General features: G+C 48.4%; 2 non-coding genes across 2 annotated transcripts; both read right to left on the bottom strand.

The window, feature by feature from the left end:
- Nucleotides 1–7,918: 7,918 nt before the first annotated feature.
- On the bottom strand, nucleotides 7,919–7,990 carry Trnai-uau (transfer RNA isoleucine (anticodon UAU)). Its single transcript has one exon. It is a non-coding gene; the product is annotated as a tRNA-Ile (tRNA).
- Nucleotides 7,991–15,625: 7,635 nt separating this feature from the next.
- Nucleotides 15,626–15,697, bottom strand: Trnak-uuu (transfer RNA lysine (anticodon UUU)). The gene has a single exon. It is a non-coding gene; the product is annotated as a tRNA-Lys (tRNA).
- Between the last annotated feature and the right edge of the window lie 7,802 nt (nucleotides 15,698–23,499).

Below are 23,499 nucleotides of genomic sequence, written 5' to 3'. Positions count from 1 at the left end.
CGTGACTCAAACGTCGACAGCCTGTCATGAGCGGGTAACTGGCGGGAAGCCCTCTTATGCTACCTAGGCATCAAGGCTGCCAGAACCGAGACCCTCGCTAGGCTTTCGCAGAATAATATAGTAAGGAAATGAGGGGCTCGTTGAGGAAATACAGAAACATAGGTAGGCAGTGTACAACGCCAAAGGAGGCATAGGGGTGTGCTTAGGCTCTATTTTTTACTTCGGGTAATGAAGTTAACATTTTTTTTTAAATATCAGGAAGAAAGAAAGAAAAACACGCGCCCAGAGTGGGGACCGAACACACGCCTTTCGATTAGATCTCGAATGCCTTACCAATTCAGCTATCTGGGCGACTGTGTTCTCCTTCAGTTTCTGGGCTATTTATATTTACTAGAAGTGTATCTGACGCTTGAGGGTGGTAGCCAGCGCCACTCTGACTGCACGGGGAGAAGGGGACCTTTTTTTCAACCCCCGGGGCGTGACTCAAACGTCGACAGCCTGTCATGAGCGGGTAACTGGCGGGAAGCCCTCTTATGCTACCTAGGCATCAAGGCTGCCAGAACCGAGACCCTCGCTAGGCTTTCGCAGATTAATATAGTAAGGAAATGAGGGGCTTGTTGAGGAAATACACAAACTTGGGTCGGCAGTCTACAACGCCAAAGGAGGCATAGGAGTGTGCTTAGGCTCTATTTTTACTATGGTTAATGAAGTTAAGATTTTTTTAAATATCAGGAAGAAAGAAAGAAAGAAAAACACGCGCCCAGAGTGCGGACCGAACACACGCCTTTCGATTAGATCTCGAATGCCTTACCAATTCAGCTATCTGGGCGACTGTGTTCTCCTTCAGTTTCTGGGCTATTTATATTTACTAGAAGTGTATCTGACGCTTGAGGGTGGTAGCCAGCGCAACTCTGACTGCACGGGGAGAAGGGGACCTTCTTTTCAACCCCCGGGGCGTGACTTAAACGTCGACAGCCTGTCATGAGCGGGTAACTAACGGGAAGCCCTCTTATGCTACCTAGGCATCAAGGCTGCCAGAACCGAGACCCTCGTAAGGCTTTCGCAGAATAATATAGTAAGGAAATGAGGGGCCCGTTGAGGAAATACAGAAACATAGGTCGGCAGTCTACAACGCCAAAGGAGGCATAGGGGTGTGATTATTCTCTATTTTTTACTACGGTTAATGAAGTTAAGATTTTTTTAAGGTATCGGGAAGAAAGAAAGAAAGAAAGAAAAACACGCGCCCAGAGTGGGGATCGAACACACGCCTTTCGATTAGATCTCGAATGCCTTACCAATTCGGCTATCTGGGCGACTGTGTTCTCCTTCAGTTTCTGGGCTATTTATATTTACTAGAAGTGTATCTGACGCTTGAGGGTGGTAGCCAGCGCCACTCTGACTGCACGGATTGAAGGGGACCTTCTTTTCAACCCCCGGGGCGTGACTCAAATGTCGACAGCCTGTCATGAGCAGGTAACTGGCGGGAAGCCCTCTTATGCTACCTAGGCATCAAGGCTGCCAGAACCGAGTACCTCGCTAGGCTTTCCCAGAATAATATTGTAAGGAAATGAGGGGCTCGTTGAGGAAATACAGAAACATAGGTCGGCAGTGTACAACGCCAAAGGAGGCATAGGGGTGTGCTTAGGCTCTATTTTTAAGTGCGAATGCACTTTATAAGCGACCCCAAACCATCCACCGCCGGCGGCAGCGGCGTCCGCAGTGCTCCTCTATATTTAAAAAGAAACAGCATCCGCCGCCAGGTTTCGATCCGAGGACTTTGCGGCCGCAGCGCGACGCTCTACCGACCAAGACACGGACACAACGCTGATATCACTGTTAGTGACGCGCCTTATATCTTTAACGCATTCAAACTACGTCGTCAGCGGCGTGCGTTGGCGACTCAGCGGCGTTATAGCGGCTTGATAACAGCGTGGTGTACACGTGATACTACAAACCCGATGGAAGAGATGGAAGAGAAGGCGGCGAGGCGGTGGGCTGCGGGGGCCGAGCGCAAGCGCCGCCATTGGGCCGACAACCGTGCATTCGCACTTTCACATTCTCCCCCTCGGGGAAATGCGGGAGAATTTTTTACTATGATTAATGAAGTTAAGATTTTTTTTTAAATATCAGGAAGAAAGAAAGAAAGAAAAACACGCGACCAGAGTGGGGACCGAACCCACGCCTTTCGATTAGATCTCGAATGCCTTACCAATTCGGCTATCTGGGCGACTGTGTTCTCCTTCAGTTTCTGGGCTATTTATATTTACTAGAAGTGTATCTGACGCTTGAGGGTGGTAGCCAGCGCCACTCTGACTACACGGGGAGAAGGGGACCTTCTTTTCAACACCCGGGGCGTGACTCAAATGTCGACAGCCTGTCATGAGCGGGTAACTGGCGGGAAGCCCTCTTATGCTACCTAGGCAACAAGGCTGCCAGAACTGAGACCCTCGCTAGGCTTTCGCAGAATAATATAGTAAGGAAATGAGGGGCTCGTTGAGGAAATACAGAAACATAGGTCGGCAGTGTACAACGCCAAAGGAGGAATAGGGGTGTGCTTAGGCTCTATTTTTTACTACAGTTAATGAAGTTAACATTTTTTTTAAATATCAGGAAGAAAGAAGGAAAGAAAACCACGCGCCCAGAGTGGGGACGGAACCCACGCCTTTCGTTTAGATCTCGAATTCCTTACCAATTCGGCTATCTGGGCGACTGTGTTCTCCTTCAGTTTCTGTGCTATTTATATTTACTAGAAGTGGATCTGACGCTTGAGGGTGGTAGCCAGCGCCACTCTGACTGCACGGGGAGAAGGGGACCTTTTTTTCAACCCCCGGGGCGTGACTCAAACGTCGACAGCCTGTCATGAGCGGGTAACTGGCGGGAAGCCCTCTTATGCTACCTAGGCATCAAGGCTGCCAGAACCGAGACCCTCGCTAGGCTTTCGCAGAATAATATAGTAAGGAAATGAGGGGCTCGTTGAGGAAATACAGAAACATAGGTCGGCAGTGTACAACGCCAAAGGAGGCATAGGGGTGTGCTTAGGCTCTATTTTTTACTTCGGGTAATGAAGTTAACATTTTTTTAAAATATCAGGAAGAAAGAAAGAAAGAAAAACACGCGGCCAGAGTGGGGACCGAACCCACGCCTTTCGATTAGATCTCGAATGCCTTACCAATTCGGCTATCTGGGCGACTGTGTTCTCCTTCAGTTTTTGGGATATTTATATTTACTAGAAGTGTATCTGATGCTTAAGGTTGGTAGCCAGCGCCACTGTGACTGCACGGAGAGATGGGGACCTTCTTTTCAACCCCTGGGGCGTGACTCAAATGTCGACAGCATGTCATGAGCGGGTAACTGGCGGGAAGCCCTCTTATGCTACCTAGGCATCAAGGCTGCCAGAACTGAGATCCTCGCTAGGCTTTCGCAGAATAATATAGTAAGGAAATCAGGGGCTCGTTGAGGAAATACAGAAACATAGGTCGGCAGTCTACAACGCCAAAGGAGGCATAGGGGTGTGCTTAGGCTCTATTTTTTACTACGGTTAATGAAGTTAACATTTTTTTTAAAATATCAGGAAGAAAGAAAGAAAGAAAAACACGCGGCCAGAGTGGGGACTGAACCCACGCCTTTCGATTAGATCTCGAATTCCTTACCAATTCGGCTATCTGGGCGAGTGTGTTCTCCTTCAGTTTCTGGGCTATTTATATTTACTAGAAGTGTATCTGACGCTTGAGGGTGGTAGCCAGCGCCACTCTGACTGCACGGATTGAAGGGGACCTCCTTTTCAACCCCCGGGGCGTGACTCAAATGTCGACAGCCTGTCATGAGCGGGTAACTGGCGGGAAGCCCTCTTATGCTACCTAGGCATCAAGGCTGCCAGAACCGAGACCCTCGCTAGGCTTTCGCAGAATAATATAGTAAGGAAATGAGGGGCTCGTTGAGGAAATACAGAAACATAGGTCGGCAGTGTACAACGCCAAAGGAGGCATAGGGGTGTGCTTAGGCTCTATTTTTTACTTCGGGTAATGAAGTTAACATTTTTTTAAAATATCAGGAAGAAAGAAAGAAAGAAAAACACGCGGCCAGAGTGGGGACCGAACCCACGCCTTTCGATTAGATCTCGAATGCCTTACCAATTCGGCTATCTGGGCGACTGTGTTCTCCTTCAGTTTTTGGGATATTTATATTTACTAGAAGTGTATCTGATGCTTAAGGTTGGTAGCCAGCGCCACTGTGACTGCACGGAGAGATGGGGACCTTCTTTTCAACCCCTGGGGCGTGACTCAAATGTCGACAGCATGTCATGAGCGGGTAACTGGCGGGAAGCCCTCTTATGCTACCTAGGCATCAAGGCTGCCAGAACTGAGATCCTCGCTAGGCTTTCGCAGAATAATATAGTAAGGAAATCAGGGGCTCGTTGAGGAAATACAGAAACATAGGTCGGCAGTCTACAACGCCAAAGGAGGCATAGGGGTGTGCTTAGGCTCTATTTTTTACTACGGTTAATGAAGTTAACATTTTTTTTAAAATATCAGGAAGAAAGAAAGAAAGAAAAACACGCGGCCAGAGTGGGGACTGAACCCACGCCTTTCGATTAGATCTCGAATTCCTTACCAATTCGGCTATCTGGGCGAGTGTGTTCTCCTTCAGTTTCTGGGCTATTTATATTTACTAGAAGTGTATCTGACGCTTGAGGGTGGTAGCCAGCGCCACTCTGACTGCACGGATTGAAGGGGACCTCCTTTTCAACCCCCGGGGCGTGACTCAAATGTCGACAGCCTGTCATGAGCGGGTAACTGGTGGGAAGCCCTCTTATGCTACCTAGGCATCAAGGCTGCCAGAACTGAGACCCTCGCTAGGCTTTCGCAGAATAATATAGTAAGGAAATCAGGGGCTCGTTGAGGAAATACAGAAACATAGGTCGGCAGTGTACAACGCCAAAGGAGGCATATGGGTGTGCTTAAGCTCTATTTTTTACTTCGGGTAATGAAGTTAACATTTTTTTAAAATATCAGGAAGAAAGAAAGAAAGAAAAACACGCGGCCAGAGTGGGGACCGAACCCACGCCTTTCGATTTGATCTCGAATTCCTTACCAATTCGGCTATCTGGGCGACTGTGTTCTCCTTCAGTTTTTGGGCTATTTATATTTACTAGAAGTGTATCTGATGCTTAAGGGTGGTAGCCAGCGCCACTCTGACTGCACGGGGAGAAGGGGACCTTCTTTCAACCCCCGGGGCGTGACTCAAACGTCGACATCCTGTCATGAGCGGGTAACTGGCGGGAAGCCCTCTTATGCTACCTAGGCATCAAGGCTGCCAGAACCGAGACCCTCGCTAGGATTTCGCAGAATAATATAGTAAGGAAATGAGGGGCTCGTTGAGGAAATACAGAAACATGGGTCGGCAGTCTACAACGCCAAAGGAGGCATAGGGGTGTGTTAGGCTCTATTTTTACTACGGTAATGAAGTTGAGATTTTTTTTAAGATATCAGGAAGAAAGAAAGAAAGAAAGAAAAACACGCGCCCAGAGTGGGGACCGAACCCACGCCTTTCGATTAGATCTCAAATGCCTTACCAATTAAGCTATCTGGGCGACTGTGTTCTCCTTCATTTTCTGGGCTATTTATGTTTACTAGAAGTGTATCTGACGCTTGAAGGTGGTAGCCAGCGCCGGTCTGACTGCACGGGGAGAAGGAGACCTTCTTTTGAACCACCGGGGCGTGACTCAAACGTCGACAGCCTGTCATGAGCGGGTAACTGGCGGGAAGCCCTCTTATGCTACCTAGGCATCAAGGCTGCCAGAACCGAGACCCTCGCTAGGCTTTCGCAGAATATTATAGTAAGGAAATGAGGGGCTCGTTGAGGAAATACAGAAACATGGGTCGGCAGTCTACAACGCCAAAGGAGGCATAGGGTTGTGCTTAGGCTCTATTTTTACTACGGTTAATGATGGTAAAATTTTTTAAAATATCAGTAAGAAAGAAAGAAAGAAAAACACGTGCCCAGAGTGGGGATCGAACACACGCCTTTCGATTAGATCTCGAATGCCTTACCAATTCGGCTATCTGGGCGACTGTGTTCTCCTTCAGTTTCTGGGCTATTTATATTTACTAGAAGTGTATCTGACGCTTGAGGGTGGTAGCCAGCGCCACTCTGACTGCACGGGGAGAAGGGGACCTTCTTTTCAACCCCCGGGGCGTGTCTAAAACGTCGACAGCCTGTCATGAGCAGGTAACTGGCGGGAAGCCCTCTTATGCTACCTAGGCATCAAGGCTGCCAGAACCGAGTCCCTCACTAGGCTTTCGCAGAATAATATTGTAAGGAAATGAGGGGCTCGTTGAGGAAATACAGAAACATAGGTCGGTAGTCTACAATGCCAAAGGAGGCATAGGGGTGTAATTAGGCTCTATTTTTTACTACGGTTAATGAAGTTAAGATTTTTTTAAGATATCAGGAAGAAAGAAAGAAAGAAAGAAAAACACGTGCCCAAAGCGGGGACCGAACCCACGCCTTTCAATTAGATCTCGAATGCCTTACCAATTCGGCTATCTGGGCGACTGTGTTCTGCTTCAGTTTCTGGGCTATTTATATTTACTAGAAGTGTATCTGACGCTTAAAGGTGGTAGCCAGCGCCACTCTGACTGTACGGATTGAAGGGGACCTTCTTTTCAACCCCCGGGGCGTGACTCAAATGTCGACAGCCTGTCATGAGCGGGTAACTGGCGGGAAGCCCTCTTAAGCTACCTAGGCATCAAGGCTGCCAGAACTGAGACCCTCGCTAGGCTTTCGCATGATAATATAGTAAGGAAATGAGGGGTTCGTTGAGGAAATACACAAACATAGGTCGGCAGTGTACAATGCCAAAGGAGGCATAGGGGTGTGCTTAGGCTCTATTTTTACTACGGTTAATGAAGTTAACATTTTTTTTTAAATATCAGGAAGAAAGAAAGAAAGAAAAACACGCGGCCAGAGTGGGGACCGAACCCACTCCTTTCGATTAGATCTCGAATTCCTTACCAATTCAGCTATCTGGGCGACTGTGTTCTTCTTCAGTTTCTGGGCTATATATGTTTACTAGAAGTGTATCTGACGCTTGAGGGTGGTAGCTAGCGCCACTCTGACTGCACGGGGAGAAGGGGACCTTCTTTTCAACCCCCGGGGCGTGACTCAAACGTCGACAGCCTGTCATGAGTGGGTAACTGGAGGGAAGCCCTCTTATGCTACCTAGGCATCAAGGCTGCCAGAACCGAGACCCTCGCTAGGCTTTCGCAGACTAATATAGTAAGGAAATGAGGGGCTCGTTGAGGAAATACAGAAACATAGGTCGGCAGTCTACAACGCCAAAGGAGGCATAGGGGTGTGCTTAGGCTCTATTTTTTACTACGGTTAATGAAGTTCACATTTTTTTTAAATATCAGGAAGAAAGAAAGAAAGAAAAACACGCGCCCAGAGTGGGGACCGAACACACGCCTTTCGATTAAATCTCGAATGCCTTACCAATTCAGCTATCTGGGCGACTGTGTTCTTCTTCAGTTTCTGGGCTATATATGTTTACTAGTAGTGTATCTGACGCTTGAGGGTGGTAGCCAGCGCCACGCTGACTCCACGGGGAGAAGGGTACCTTCTTTTCAACCCCCGGGGAGTGACTCAAACGTCGAAACCCTGTCATCATGAGCGGGTAACTGGCGGGAAGCCCTCTTATGCTACCTAGGCATCAAGGCTGCCAGAACCGAGACCCTCGCTAGGCTTTCGCAGAATAATATAGTAAGGAAATGAGGGGCTCGTTGAGGAAATACAGAAACATAGGTCGGCAGTCTACAACGCCAAAGGAGGCATAGGGGTGTGCTTAGGCTCTATTTTTTACTACGGTTAATGAAGTTAACATTTTTTTAAGTATCAGGAAGAAAGAAAGAAAAACACGCGCCCAGAGTGGGGACCGAACCCACGCCTTTCGAATATATCTCGAATGCCTTACCAGTTCAGCTATCTGGGCGACTGTGTTCTCCTTCAGTTTCTGGGCTATTTATATTTACTAGAAGTGTATCTGACGCTTGAGGGTGGTAGCCAGCGCCACTCTGACTGCACGGGGAGAAGGGGACCTTCTTTCAACCCCCGGGGCGTGACTCAAACGTCGACATCCTGTCAAGAGTGGGTAACTGGCGGGAAGCCCTCTTATGCTACCTAGGCATCAAGGCTGCCAGAACCGAGACCCTCGCTAGGATTTCGCAGAATAATATAGTAAGGAAATGAGGGGCTCGTTGAGGAAATACAGAAACATGGGTCGGCAGTCTACAACGCCAAAGGAGGCATAGGGGTGTGTTAGGCTCTATTTTTACTACGGTAATGAAGTTGAGATTTTTTTTAAGATATCAGGAAGAAAGAAAGAAAGAAAGAAAAACACGCGCCCAAAGTGGGGACCGAACCCACGCCTTTCGATTAGATCTCGAATGCCTTACCAATTCAGCTATCTGGGCGACTATGTTCTCCTTCAGTTTCTGGGCTATTTATGTTTACTAGGAGTGTATCTGACGCTTGAGAGTGGTAGCCAGCGCTATTCTGACTGCACGGGGAGAAGGGTACCTTCTTTTCAACCCCCCGGGGCGTGACTCAAACGTCGACATCCTGTCATGAGCGGGTAACTGGCGGGAAGCCCTCTTATGCTAACTAGGCATCAAGGCTGCCAGGACCGAGACCCTCGCTAGGCTTTCGCAGAATAATATAGTAAGGAAATGAGGGGCTCGTTGAGGAAATACAGAAACATAGGTCGGCAGTCTACAACGCCAAAGGAGGCATAGGGGTGTGCTTAGGCTCTATTTTTTACTACGGTTAATGAAGTTAACCTTTTTTAAATATCAGGAAGAAAGAAAGAAAGAAAAACACGCGCCCAGAGTGGGGACCGAACCCACGCCTTTCGATTAGATCTCGAATGCCTTACCAATTAAGCTATCTGGGCGACTGTGTTCTCCTTCATTTTCTGGGCTATTTATGTTTACTAGAAGTGTATCTGTAGCTTGAAGGTGGTAGCCAGCGCCGCACTGACTGCACGGGGAGAAGGAGACCTTCTTTTGAACCACCGGGGCGTGACTCAAACGTCGACAGCCTGTCATGAGCGGGTAACTGGTGGGAAGCCCTCTTATGCTACCTAGGCATCAAGGCTGCCAGAACCGAGACCCTCGCTAGGCTTTCGCAGAATATTATAGTAAGGAAATGAGGGGCTCGTTGAGGAAATACAGAAACATGGGTCGGCAGTCTACAACGCCAAAGGAGGCATAGGGTTGTGCTTAGGCTCTATTTTTACTACGGTTAATGAAGGTAAGATTTTTTAAAATATCAGTAAGAAAGAAAGAAAGAAAAACACGCGCCCAAGGTGGGGATCGAACACACGACTTTCGATTAGATCTCGAATGCCTTACCAATTCGGCTATCTGGGCGACTGTGTTCTCCTTCAGTTTCTGGGCTATTTATATTTACTAGAAGTGTATCTGACGCTTGAGGGTGGTAGCCAGCGCCACTCTGACTGCACGGGGAGAAGGGGACCTTCTTTTCAACCCCCGGGGCGTGTCTAAAACGTCGACAGCCTGTCATGAGCAGGTAACTGGCGGGAAGCCCTCTTATGCTACCTAGGCATCAAGGCTGCCAGAACCGAGTCCCTCGCTAGGCTTTCGCAGAATAATATTGTAAGGAAATGAGGGGCTCGTTGAGGAAATACAGAAACATAGGTCGGTAGTCTACAACGCCAAAGGAGGCATAGGGGTGTAATTGGGCTCTATTTTTTACTACGGGTAATGAAGTTAAGATTTTTTTAAGATATCAGGAAGAAATAAAGAAAGAAAGAAAAACACGTGCCCAAAGCGGGGACCGAACCCACGCCTTTCAATTAGATCTCGAATGCCTTACCAATTCGGCTATCTGGGCGACTGTGTTCTCCTTCAGTTTTTGGGCTATTTATATTTACTAGAAGTGTATCTGATGCTTAAGGGTGGTAGCCAGCGCCACTCTGACTGCACGGAGAGAAGGGGACCTTCTTTTCAACCCCTGGGGCGTGACTCAAATGTCGACAGCCTGTCATGAGCGGGTAACTGGCGGGAAGCCCTCTTATGCTACCTAGGCATCAAGGCTGCCAGAACTGAGATCCTCGCTAGGCTGTCGCAGAATAATATAGTAAGGAAATGAGGGGCTTGTTGAGGAAATACAGAAACATAGGTGGGCAGTGTACAACGCCAAAGGAGGCATAGGGTTGTGCTTAGGCTCTATTTTTCACTACGGTTAATAAAGTTAGGATTTTTTTATTTTTTTAAATATCAGGAAGAAAGAAAGAAGGAAAAACACGCGCTCAGAGTGGGGACCGAACCCACGCCTTTCGATTATATCTGGAATGCCTTACCAGTTCAGCTATCTGGGCGACTGTGTTCTCCTTCAGTTTCTGGGCTATTTATATTTACTAGAAGTGTATCTGACGCTTGAGGGTGGTAGCCAGCGCCACTCTGACTGCACGGGGAGAAGGGGACCTTCTTTCAACCCCCGGGGCGTGACTCAAACGTCGACATTTTGTCATGAGTGGGTAACTGGCGTGAAGCCCTCTTATGCTACCTAGGCATCAAGGCTGCCAGAACCGAGACCCTCGCTAGGATTTCGCAGAATAATATAGTAAGGAAATGAGGGGCTCGTTGAGGAAATACAGAAACATGGGTCGGCAGTCTACAATGCCAAAGGAGGCATAGGGGTGTGTTAGGCTCTATTTTTACTACGGTAATGAAGTTGAGATTTTTTTTAAGATATCAGGAAGAAAGAAAGAAAGAAAGAAAAACACGCGCCCAAAGTGGGGACCGAACCCACGCCTTTCGATTAGATCTCGAATGCCTTACCAATTCAGCTATCTGGGCGACTGTGTTCTCCTTCAGTTTCTGGGCTCTTTATGTTTACTAGGAGTGTATCTGACGCTTGAGAGTGGTAGCCAGCGCCATTCTGACTGCACGGGGAGAAGGGTACCTCCTTTTCAACCCCCGGGGCGTGACTCAAACGTCGACATCCTGTCATGAGCGGGTAACTGGCGGGAAGCCCTCTTATGCTAACTAGGCATCAAGGCTGCCAGGACCGAGACCCTCGCTAGGCTTTCGCAGAATAATATAGTAAGGAAATGAGGGGCTCGTTGAGGAAATACAGAAACATAGGTCGGCAGTCTACAACGCCAAAGGAGGCATAGGGGTGTGCTTAGGCTCTATTTTTTACTACGGTTAATGAAGTTAACATTTTTTTAAATATCAGGAAGAAAGAAAGAAAAACACGCGCCCAGAGTGGGGACCGAACCCCCGCCTTTCGATTAGATCTCAAATGCCTTACCAATTAAGCTATCTGGGCGACTGTGTTCTCCTTCATTTTCTGGGCTATTTATGTTTACTAGAAGTGTATCTGACGCTTGAAGGTGGTAGCCAGCGCCGCTCTGACTGCACGGGGAGAAGGAGACCTTCTTTTGAACCACCGGGGCGTGACTCAAACGTCGACAGCCTGTCATGAGCGGGTAACTGGCGGGAAGCCCTCTTATGCTACCTAGGCATCAAGGCTGCCAGAACCGAGACCCTCGCTAGGCTTTCGCAGAATATTATAGTAAGGAAATGAGGGGCTCGTTGAGGAAATACAGAAACATGGGTCGGCAGTCTACAACGCCAAAGGAGGCATAGGGTTGTGCTTAGGCTCTATTTTTACTACGGTTAATGAAGGTAAGATTTTTTAAAATATCAGTAAGAAAGAAAGAAAGAAAAACACGCGCCCAGAGTGGGGATCGAACACACGCCTTTCGATTAGATCTCGAATGCCTTACCAATTCGGCTATCTGGGCGACTGTGTTCTCCTTCAGTTTCTGGGCTATTTATATTTACTAGAAGTGTATCTGACGCTTGAGGGTGGTAGCCAGCGCCACTCTGACTGCACGGGGAGAAGGGGACCTTCTTTTCAACCCCCGGGGCGTGTCTAAAACGTCGACAGCCTGTCATGAGCAGGTAACTGGCGGGAAGCCCTCTTATGCTACCTAGGCATCAAGGCTGCCAGAACCGAGTCCCTCGCTAGGCTTTCGCAGAATAATATTGTAAGGAAATGAGGGGCTCGTTGAGGAAATACAGAAACATAGGTCGGTAGTCTACAACGCCAAAGGAGGCATAGGGGTGTAATTAGGCTCTATTTTTTACTACGGGTAATGAAGTTAAGATTTTTTTAAGATATCAGGAAGAAAGAAAGAAAGAAAGAAAAACACGTGCCCAAAGCGGGGACCGAACCCACGCCTTTCAATTAGATCTCGAATGCCTTACCAATTCGGCTATCTGGGCGACTGTGTTCTGCTTCAGTTTCTGGGCTATTTATATTTACTAGAAGTGTATCTGACGCTTAAAGGTGGTAGCCAGCGCCACTCTGACTGTACGGATTGAAGGGGACCTTCTTTTCAACCCCCGGGGCGTGACTCAAATGTCGACAGCCTGTCATGAGCGGGTTACTGGCGGTAAGCCCTCTTATGCTACCTAGGCATCAAGGCTGCCAGAACCGAGACCCTCGCTAGGATTTCGCAGAATAATATAGTAAGGAAATGAGGGGCTCGTTGAGGAAATACAGAAACATGGGTCGGCAGTCTACAACGCCAAAGGAGGCATAGGGGTGTGTTAGGCTCTATTTTTACTACGGTAATGAAGTTGAGATTTTTTTTAAGATATCAGGAAGAAAGAAAGAAAGAAAGAAAGAAAAACACGCGCCCAAAGTGGGGACCGAACCCACGCCTTTCGATTAGATCTCGAATGCCTTACCAATTAAGCTATCTGGGCGACTGTGTTCTCCTTCATTTTCTGGGCTATTTATGTTTACTAGAAGTGTATCTGACGCTTGAAGGTGGTAGCCAGCGCCGCACTGACTGCACGGGGAGAAGGAGACCTTCTTTTGAACCACCGGGACGTGACTCAAACGTCGACAGCCTGTCATGAGCGGGTAACTGGCGGGAAGCCCTCTTATGCTACCTAGGAATCAAGGCTGCCAGAACCGAGACCCTCGCTAGGCTTTCGCAGAATATTATAGTAAGGAAATGAGGGGCTCGTTGAGGAAATACAGAAACATGGGTCGGCAGTCTACAACGCCAAAGGAGGCATAGGGTAGTGCTTAGGCTCTATTTTTACTACGGTTAATGAAGGTAAGATTTTTTAAAATATCAGTAAGAAAGAAAGAAAGAAAAACACGCGCCCAGAGTGGGGATCGAACACACGCCTTTCGATTAGATCTCGAATGCCTTACCAATTCGGCTCTCTGGGCGACTGTGTTCTCCTTCAGTTTCTGGGCTATTTATATTTACTACAAGTGTATCTGACGCTTGAGGGTGGTAGCCAGCGCCACTCTGACTGCACGGGGAGAAGGGGACCTTCTTTTCAACCCCCGGGGCGTGTCTAAAACGTCGACAGCCTGTCATGAGCAGGTAACTGGCGGGAAGCCCTCTTATGCTACCTAGGCATCAAGGCTGCCAGAACCGAGTCCCTCGCTAGGCTTTCGCAGAATAATATTGTAAGGAAATGAGGGGCTCGTTGAGGAAATACAGAAACATAGGTCGGTAGTCTACAACGCCAAAGGAGGCATAGGGGTGTAATTAGGCTCTATTTTTTACTACGGTTAATGAAGTTAAGATTTTTTTAAGATATCAGGAATAAAGAAAGAAAGAAAGAAAAACACGTGCCCAAAGCGGGGACCGAAGCCACGCCTTTCAATTAGATCTCGAATGCCTTACCAATTCGGCTATCTGGGCGACTGTGTTCTGCTTCAGTTTCTGGGCTATTTATATTTACTAGAAGTGTATCTGACGCTTAAAGGTGGTAGCCAGCGCCAATCTGACTGTACGGATTGAAGGGGACCTTTTTTTCAACCCCCGGGGCGTGACTCAAATGTCGACAGCCTGTCATGAGCGGGTAACTGGCGGGAAGCCCTCTAATGCTACCTAGGCATCAAGGCTGCCAGAACTGAGACCCTCGCTAGGCTTTCGCATGATAATATAGTAAGGAAATGAGGGGCTCGTTGAGGAAATACACAAACATAGGTCGCCAGTGTACAATGCCAAAGGAGGCATAGGGGTGTGCTTAGGCTCTATTTTTTACTACGGTTAATGAAGTTAACATTTTTTTAAAATATCAGGAAGAAAGAAAGAAAGAAAAACACGCGGCCAGAGTGGGGACCGAACCCACGCCTTTCGATTAGATCTCGAATTCTTTACCAATTCGGCTATCTGGGCGACTGTGTTCTCCTTCAGTTTTTGGGCTATGTATATTTACTAGAAGTGTATCTGACGCTTAAGGGTGGTAGCCAGCGCCACTCTGACTGCACGGAGAGAAGGGGACCTTCTTTTCAACCCCTGGGGCGTGACTCAAATGTCGACAGCCTGTCATGAGCGGGTAACTGGCGGGAAGCCCTCTTATGCTACCTAGGCATCAAGGCTGCCAGAACTGAGACCCTCGCTAGGCTTTCGCAGAATAATATAGTAAGGAAATGAGGGGCTCGTTGAGGAAATACAGAAACATAGGTGGGCAGTGTACAACGCCAAAGGAGGCATAGGGTTGTGCTTAGGCTCTATTTTTTACTAGAGTTATTAGGTTAAGATTTTTTTTTATTTTTTTTTAAATATCAGGAAGAAAGAAAGAAGGAAAAACACGCGCCCAGAGTGGGGACCGAACCCACGCCTTTCGATTAGATCTCGAATGCCTTACCAATTCAGCTATCTGGGCGACTGTGTTCTTCTTCAGTTTCTGGGCTATATATGTTTACTAGAAGTGTATCGGACGCTTGAGGGTGGTAGCCAGCGCCACTCTGACTGCACGGGGAGAAGGGGACCTTCTTTTCAACCCCCGGGGCGTGACTCAAACGTCGACAGCCTGTCATGAGTGGGTAACTGGAGGGAAGCCCTCTTATGCTACCTAGGCATCAAGGCTGCCAGAACCGAGACCCTCGCTAGGCTTTCGCAGACTAATATAGTAAGGAAATGAGGGGCTCGTTGAGGAAATACAGAAACATAGGTCGGCAGTCTACAGCGCCAAAGGAGGCATAGGGGTGTGCTTAGGCTCTATTTTTTACTACGGTTAATGAAGTTAACATTTTTTTTAAATATCAGGAAGAAAGAAAGAAAGAAAAACACGCGCCCAGAGTGGGGACCGAACACACGCCTTTCGATTAGATCTCGAATGCCTTACCAATTCAGCTATCTGGGCGACTGTGCTATCATTCAGTTTCTGGGCTATTTATATTTACTAGTAGTGTATCTGACGCTTGAGGGTGGTAGCCAGCGCCACTCTGACTCCACGGGGAGAAGGGTACCTTCTTTTCAACCCCCGGGGCGTGACTCAAACGTCGAAACCCTGTCATCATGAGCGGGTAACTGGCGGGAAGCCCTCTTATGCTACCTAGGCATCAAGGCTGCCAGAACCGAGACCCTCGCTAGGCTTTCGCAGAATAATATAGTAAGGAAATGAGGGGCTCGTTGAGGAAATACAGAAACATAGGTCGGCAGTCTACAACGCCAAAGGAGGCATAGGGGTGTGCTTTGGCTCTATTTTTTACTACGGTTAATGAAGTTAACATTTTTTTAAGTATCAGGAAGAAAGAAAGAAAGAAAAACACGCGCCCAGAGTGGGGACCGAACCCACGCCTTTCGATTAAATCTCGAATGCCTTACCAATTAAGCTATCTGGGCGACTGTGTTCTCCTTCATTTTCTGGGCTATTTATGTTTACTAGAAGTGTATCTGACGCTTGAGGGTGGTAGCCAGCGCCATTCTGACTGCACGGGGAGAAGGGGACCTTCTTTTCAACCCCCGGGGCGTGACTAAAATGTTGACAGCCTGTCATGAGCAGGTAACTGGCGGGAAGCCCTCTTATGCTACCTAGGCATCAAGGCTGCCAGAACCGAGTCTCTCGATAGGCTTTCGCAGAATAATATTGTAAGGAAATGAGGGGCTCGTTGAGGAAATACAGAAACATAGGTCGGCAGTGTACAACGCCAAATGAGGCATAGGGGTGTGCTAAGGCTCTATTTTTTACTACGGTTAATAAAGTTAAGACTCTTTTTTTTATTTTTTTTAAGTATCAGGAAGAAAGAAAGAAAGAAAAACACGCGCCCAGAGTGGGGAACGAACCCACGCCTTTCGATTAGATCTCGAATGCCTTACCAATTCAGCTATCTGGGCGACTGTGTTCTCCTTCAGTTTCTGGGCTATATATATTTACTAGAAGTGTATCTGACGCTTGAGGGTGGTAGCCAGCGCCACTTTGACTGCACGAGGAGAAGGGGACCTTCTTTTCAACAACCGGGGCGACTCAAACGTCAACAGCCTGTCATAAGCGGGTAACTGGCGGGAAGCCCTCTTATGCTACCTAGGCATCAAGGCTGCCAGAACCGAGACCCTCGCTAGGCTTTCGCAGAATTATATAGTAAGGAAATGAGGGGCTCGTTGAGGAAATACAGAAACATAGGTCGGCAGTGTACAACGCCAAAGGAGGCATAGGGGTGTGCTTAGGCTCTATTTTTTACTTCGGGTAATGAAGTTAACATTTTTTTGAATATCAGGAAGAAAGAAAGAAAGAAAAACACGCGGCCGAGTGGGGACCGAACCCACGCCTTTCGATTAGATCTCGAATTCCTTACCAATTCGGCTATCTGGGCGACTGTGTTCTCCTTCAGTTTCTGGGCTATTTATATTTACTAGAAGTGTATCTGACGCTTGAGGGTGGTAGCCAGCGCCACTCTGACTGCACGGAGAGAAGGGGACCTTCTTTTCAAACCCCGGGGCGTGACTCAAATGTCGACAGCCTGTCATGAGCGGGTAACTGGCGGGAAGCCCTCTTATGCTACCTAGGCAACAAGGCTGCCAGAACTGAGACCCTCGCTAGGCTTTCGCAGAATAATATAGTAAGGAAATGAGGGGCTCGTTAAGGAAATACAGAAACATAGTTCGGCAGTGTACCACGCCAAAGGAGGAATAGGGGTGTGCTTAGGCTCTATTTTTTACTACGGTTAATGAAGTTAACATTTTTTTAAATATCAGGAAGAAAGAAGGAAAGAAAAACACGCGCCCAGAGTGGGGACGGAACCCACGCCTTTCGATTAGATCTCGAATGCCTTACCAATTCAGCTATCAGGGCGACTGTGTTCTCCTTCAGTTTCTTTGCTATTTATGTTTACTAGAAGTGTATCTGACGCTTGAGGGTGGTAGCCAGCGCCACTCTGACTGCACGGGGAGAAGGAGACCTTCTTTTCAACCCCTGGGGCGTGACTCAAACGTCGACAGCCTGTCCTGAGCGGGTAACTGGCGGGAAGCCCTCTTATGCTACCTAGGCATCAAGGCTGCCAGAACCGAGACCCTCGCCAGGCTTTCGCAGAATAATATAGTAAGGAAATGAGGGGCTCGTTGAGGAAATACAGAAACGTAGGTCGGCAGTCTAAAACGCCAAAGGAGGCATAGGGGTGTGCTTAGGCTCTATTTTTTACTACGGGTAATAAAGTTAACATTTTTTTTAAATATCAGGAAGAAAGAAAGAAAGAAAAACACGCGCCCAGAGTGGGGACCGAACACACGCCTTTCGATTAGATCTCGAATGCCTTACCAATTCAGCTATCTGGCGACTGTGTTCTCCTTGAGTTTCTGGGCTATTTATATTTACTAGAAGTTTATCTGATGCTTGAGGGTGGTAGCCAGCGCCACTCTGACTGCACGGGGAGAAGGGGACCTTTTTTTCAACCCCCGGGGCGTGACTCAAACGTCGACAGCCTGTCATTAGCGGGTAACTGGCGGGAAGCCCTCTTATGCTACCTAGGCATCAAGGCTGCCAGAACCGAGACCCTCGCTAGGCTTTCGCAGAATAATATAGTAAGGAAATGAGGGGCTCGTTGAGGAAATACAGAAACATGGGTCGGCAGTCTACAATGCCAAAGGAGGCATAGGGGTGTGCTTAGGCTCTATTTTTACTACGGTTAATGAAGGTAAGATTTTTTTAAATATCAGGAAGAAAGAAAGAAAGAAAAACACGCGCCCAGAGTGGGGATCGAACAAACGCCTTTCAATTAGATCTCGAATGCCTTACCAATTCGGCTATCTGGGCGACTGTGTTATCCTTCAGTTTCTGGGCTATTTATATTTACTAGAAGTGTATCTGACGCTTGAGGGTGGTAGCCAGCGCCACTCTGACTGCACGGGGAGAAGGGGACCTTCTTTTCAACCCCCGGGGCGTGACTAAAATGTCGACAGCCTGTCATGAGCAGGTAACTGGCGGGAAGCCCTCTTATGCTACCTAGGCATCAAGGCTGCCAGAACCGAGTCCCTCGCTAGGCTTTCCCAGAATAATATTGTAAGGAAATGAGGGGCTCGTTGAGGAAATACAGAAACATAGGTCGGCCGTGTACAACGCCAAAGGAGGCATAGGGGTGTGCTTAGGCTCTATTTTTAAGTGCGAATGCACTTTATAAGCGACCCCAAACCATCCACCGCCGGCGGCGGCGGCGTCCGCAGTGCTCCTCTATATTTAAAAAGAAACAGCATCCGCCGCCAGGTTTCGATCCGAGGACTTTGCGGCCGCAGCGCGACGCTCTACCGACCAAGACACGGACACAACGATGATATCACTGATAGTGACGCGCCTTATATCTTTAACGCATTCAAACTACGTCGTCAGCGGCGTAGGTTGGCGACTCAGCGGCGTTATATCGGCTTGATAACAGCGTGGTGTGCACGTGATACTACAAACCCGATGGAAGAGATGGAAGAGAAGGCGGCTAGGCGGTGGGCTGCGGGGGCCGAGCGCGAGCGCCGCCAGCGGGCCGACAACCGTGCATTCGCACTTTCACATTCTCCCCCTCGGGGAAATGCGGGAGAATTTTTTACTATGAATAATGAAGTTAAGATTTTTTTTAAATATCAGGAAGAAAGAAACAAAGAAAAACACGCGACCAGAGTGGGGACCGAACCCACGCCTTTCGATTAGATCTCGAATGCCTTACCAATTCGGCTATCTGGGCGACTGTGTTCTCCTTCAGTTTCTGGGCTATTTATATTTACTAGAAGTGTATCTGACGCTTGAGGGTGGTAGCCAGCGCCACTCTCACTGCACGGGGAGAAGGGGACCTTCTTTTCAACACCCGGGGCGTGACTAAAATGTCGACAGCCTGTCATGACCAGGTAACTGGCGGGAAGCCCTCTTATGCTACCTAGGCATCAAGGCTGCCAGAACCGAGACCCTCGCTAGGCTTTCGCAGAATTATATAGTAAGGAAATGAGGGGCTCTTGAGGAAATACAGAATCATAGGTCGGCAGTGTACAACGCCAAAGGAGGCATAGGGGTGTGCTTAGGCTCTACTTTTTACTTCGGGTAATGAAGTTAACATTTTTTTTAAATATCAGGAAGAAAGAAAGAAAAACACGCGGCCAGAGTTGGGACCGAACCCACGCCTTTCGATTAGATCTAGAATTCCTTACCAATTAGGCTATCTGGGCGACTGTGTTCTCCTTCAGTTTCTGGGCTATTTATATTTACTAGAAGTGTATCTGACGCTTGAGGGTGGTAGCCAGCGCCACTCTGACTGCACGGAGAGAAGGGGGCCTTCATTTCAAACCCCGGGGCGTGACTCATATGTCGACAGCCTGTCATGAGCGGGTAACTGGCGGGAAGCCCTCTTATGCTACCTAGGCAACAAGGCTGCCAGAACTGAGACCCTCGCTAGGCTTTCGCAGAATAATATAGTAAGGAAATGAGGGGCTCGTTGAGGAAATACAGAAACATAGGTCGGCAGTGTACAACGCCAAAGGAGGAATAGGGGTGTGCTTAGGCTCTATTTTTACTACAGTTAATAAGTTAACATTTTTTTTAAATATCAGGAAGAAAGAAAGAAAGAAAAACACGCGCCCAGAGTGGGGATCGAACACACGCCTTTCGATTAGATCTCGAATGCCTTACCAATTCGGCTATCTGGGCGACTGTGTTCTCCTTCAGTTTCTGGGCTATTTATATTTACTAGAAGTGTATCTGACGCTTGAGGGTGGTAGCCAGCGCCACTCTGACTGCACGGGGAGAAGGGGACCTTTTTTTCAACCCCCGGGGCGTGACTCAAACGTCGACAGCCTGTCATGAGCGGGTAACTGGTGGGAAGCCCTCTTATGCAACCTAGGCATCAACGCTGCCAGAACCGAGACCCTCGCTAGGCTTTCGCAGAATAATATAGTAAGGAAATGAGGGGCTCGTTGAGGAAATACAGAAACATAGGTCGGCAGTCTACAACGCCAAAGGAGGCATAGGGGTGTGCTTAGGCTCTATTTTTTACTACGGTTAATGAAGTTAAGATTTTTTTTTAAATATCAGGAAGAAAGAAAGAAAGAAAAACACGCGACCAGAGTGGGGACCGAAGCCACGCCTTTCGATTAGATCTCAAATGCCTTACCCATTCGGCTATCTGGGCGACTGTGTTCTCCTGCAGTTTCTGGGCTATTTATATTTACTAGAAGTGTATCTGACGCTTGAGGGTGGTAGCCAGCGCTACTCTGACTGCACGGGTAGAAGGGGACCTTCTTTTCAACCCCCGGGGCGTGACTAAAATGTCGACAGCCTGTCATGAGCAGGTAACTGGCGGGAAGCCCTCTTATGCTACCTAGGCATCAAGGCTGCCAGAACCGAGTCCCTCGCTAGGCTTTCCCAGAATAATATTGTAAGGAAATGAGGGGCTCGTTGAGGAAATACAGAAACATAGGTCGGCAGTGTACAACGCCAAAGGAGGCATAGGGGTGTGCTTAGGCTCTATTTTTAAGTGCGAATGCACTTTATAAGCGACCCCAAACGGCGGCGGCGGCGTCCGCAGTGCTCCTCTATATTTGAAAAGAAACAGCATCCGCCGCCAGGTTTCGATCCGAGGACTTTGCGGCCGCAGCGCGACGCTCTACCGACCAAGACACGGACACAACGCTGATATCACTGTTAGTGACGCGCCTTATATCTTTAACGCATTCAAACTACGTCGTCAGCGGCGTGCGTTGGCGACTCAGCGGCGTTATAGCGGCTTGATAACAGCGTGGTGTACACGTGATACTACAAACCCGATGGAAGAGATGGAAGAGAAAGCGGCGAGGCGGTGGGCTGCGGGGGCCGAGCGCAAGCGCCGCCAGCGGGCCAACAACCGTGCATTCGCACTTTCACATTCTCCCCCTCGGGGAAATGCGGGAGAATTTTTTACTATGAATAATGAAGTTAAGATTTTTTTTGAATATCAGGAAGAAAGAAAGAAAGAAAAACACGCGACCAGAGTGGGGACCGAACCCACGCCTTTCGATTAGATCTCGAATGCCTTACCAATTCGGCTATCTGGGCGACTGTGTTCTCCTTCAGTTTCTGGGCTATTTATATTTACTAGAAGTGTATCTGACGCTTGAGGGTGGTAGCCAGCGCCACTCTCACTGCACGGGGAGAAGGGGACCTTCTTTTCAACACCCGGGGCGTGACTAAAACGTCGACAGCCTGTCATGACCAGGTAACTCGCGGGAAGCCCTCTTATGCTACCTAGGCATCAAGGCTGCCAGAACCGAGACCCTCGCTAGGCTTTCGCAGAATTATATAGTAAGGAAATGAGGGGCTCTTGAGAAAATACAGAAACATAGGTCGGCAGTGTACAACGCCAAAGGAGGAATAGGGGTGTGCTTAGGCTCTATTTTTTACTACAGTTAATAAGTTAACATTTTTTTTAAATGTCAGAAAGAAAGAAGGAAAGAAAAACACGCGCCCAGAGTGGGGACGGAACCCACGCCTTTCGATTAGACCTCGAATGCCTTACCAATTCAGTTATCTGGGCGACTGTGTTCTCCTTCAGTTTCTGGGCTATTTATGTTTACTAGAAGTGTATCTGACGCTTGAGGGTGGTAGCCAGCGCCACTCTGACTGCACGTGAAGAAAGAGACCTTCTTTTCAACCCCTGTGGCGTGACTCAAACGTCGACAGCCTGTCCTGAGCGGGTAACTGGCGGGAAGACCTCATATGCTACCGAGGCATCAAGGCTGCCAGAACCGAGACCCTCACCAGGCTTTCGCAGAATAATATAGTAAGAAAATGAGGGGCTCGTTGAGGAAATACAGAAACATAGGTCGGCAGTCTAAAACGCCAAAGGAGGCATAGGGGTGTGCTCAGGCTTTTTTTTTACTACGGTTAATGAAGTTAACATTTTTTTTTAAATATCAGGAAGAAAGAAAGAAAAACACGCGCCCAGAGTGGGGACCGAACACACGCCTTTCGATTAGATCTCGAATGCCTTACCAATTCAGCTATCTGGGCGACTGTGTTCTCCTTCAGTTTCTGGGCTATTTATATTTACTAGAAGTGTATCTGACGCTTGAGGGTGGTAGCCAGCGCCACTCTGACTGCACGGGGAGAAGGGGACCTTTTTTTCAACCCCCGGGGCGTGACTCAAACGTCGACAGCCTGTCATGAGCGGGTAACTGGCGGGAAGCCCTCTTATGCTACCTAGGCATCAAGGCTGCCAGAACCGAGACCCTCGCTAGGCTTTCGCAGATTAATATAGTAAGGAAATGAGGGGCTTGTTGAGGAAATACACAAACTTGGGTCGGCAGTCTACAACGCCAAAGGAGGCATAGGAGTGTGCTTAGGCTCTATTTTTACTATGGTTAATGAAGTTAAGATTTTTTTAAATATCAGGAAGAAAGAAAGAAAGAAAAACACGCGCCCAGAGTGCGGACCGAACACACGCCTTTCGATTAGATCTCGAATGCCTTACCAATTCAGCTATCTGGGCGACTGTGTTCTCCTTCAGTTTCTGGGCTATTTATATTTACTAGAAGTGTATCTGACGCTTGAGGGTGGTAGCCAGCGCCACTCTGACTGCACGGATTGAAGGGGACCTTCTTTTCAACCCCCGGGGCGTGACTCAAATGTCGACAGCCTGTCATGAGCAGGTAACTGGCGGGAAGCCCTCTTATGCTACCTAGGCATCAAGGCTGCCAGAACCGAGTCCCTCGCTAGGCTTTCCCAGAATAATATTGTAAGGAAATGAGGGGCTCGTTGAGGAAATACAGAAACATAGGTCGGCAGTGTACAACGCCAAAGGAGGCATAGGGGTGTGCTTAGGCTCTATTTTTAAGTGCGAATGCACTTTATAAGCGACCCCAAACCATCCACCGCCGGCGGCAGCGGCGTCCGCAGTGCTCCTCTATATTTAAAAAGAAACAGCATCCGCCGCCAGGTTTCGATCCGAGGACTTTGCGGCCGCAGCGCGACGCTCTACCGACCAAGACACGGACACAACGCTGATATCACTGTTAGTGACGCGCCTTATATCTTTAACGCATTCAAACTACGTCGTCAGCGGCGTGCGTTGGCGACTCAGCGGCGTTATAGCGGCTTGATAACAGCGTGGTGTACACGTGATACTACAAACCCGATGGAAGAGATGGAAGAGAAGGCGGCGAGGCGGTGGGCTGCGGGGGCCGAGCGCAAGCGCCGCCATTGGGCC

This window comes from Haemaphysalis longicornis, unplaced genomic scaffold (assembly GCF_048455015.1).
Source record: "Haemaphysalis longicornis isolate Haplotype H1 unplaced genomic scaffold, Haemaphysalis longicornis Haplotype H1 scaffold_2, whole genome shotgun sequence".
NCBI lineage: Eukaryota > Metazoa > Arthropoda > Arachnida > Ixodida > Ixodidae > Haemaphysalis > Haemaphysalis longicornis.
Note: the sequence above shows the minus strand (reverse complement) of the source record. Positions and strands in the feature narration are given on the sequence as shown.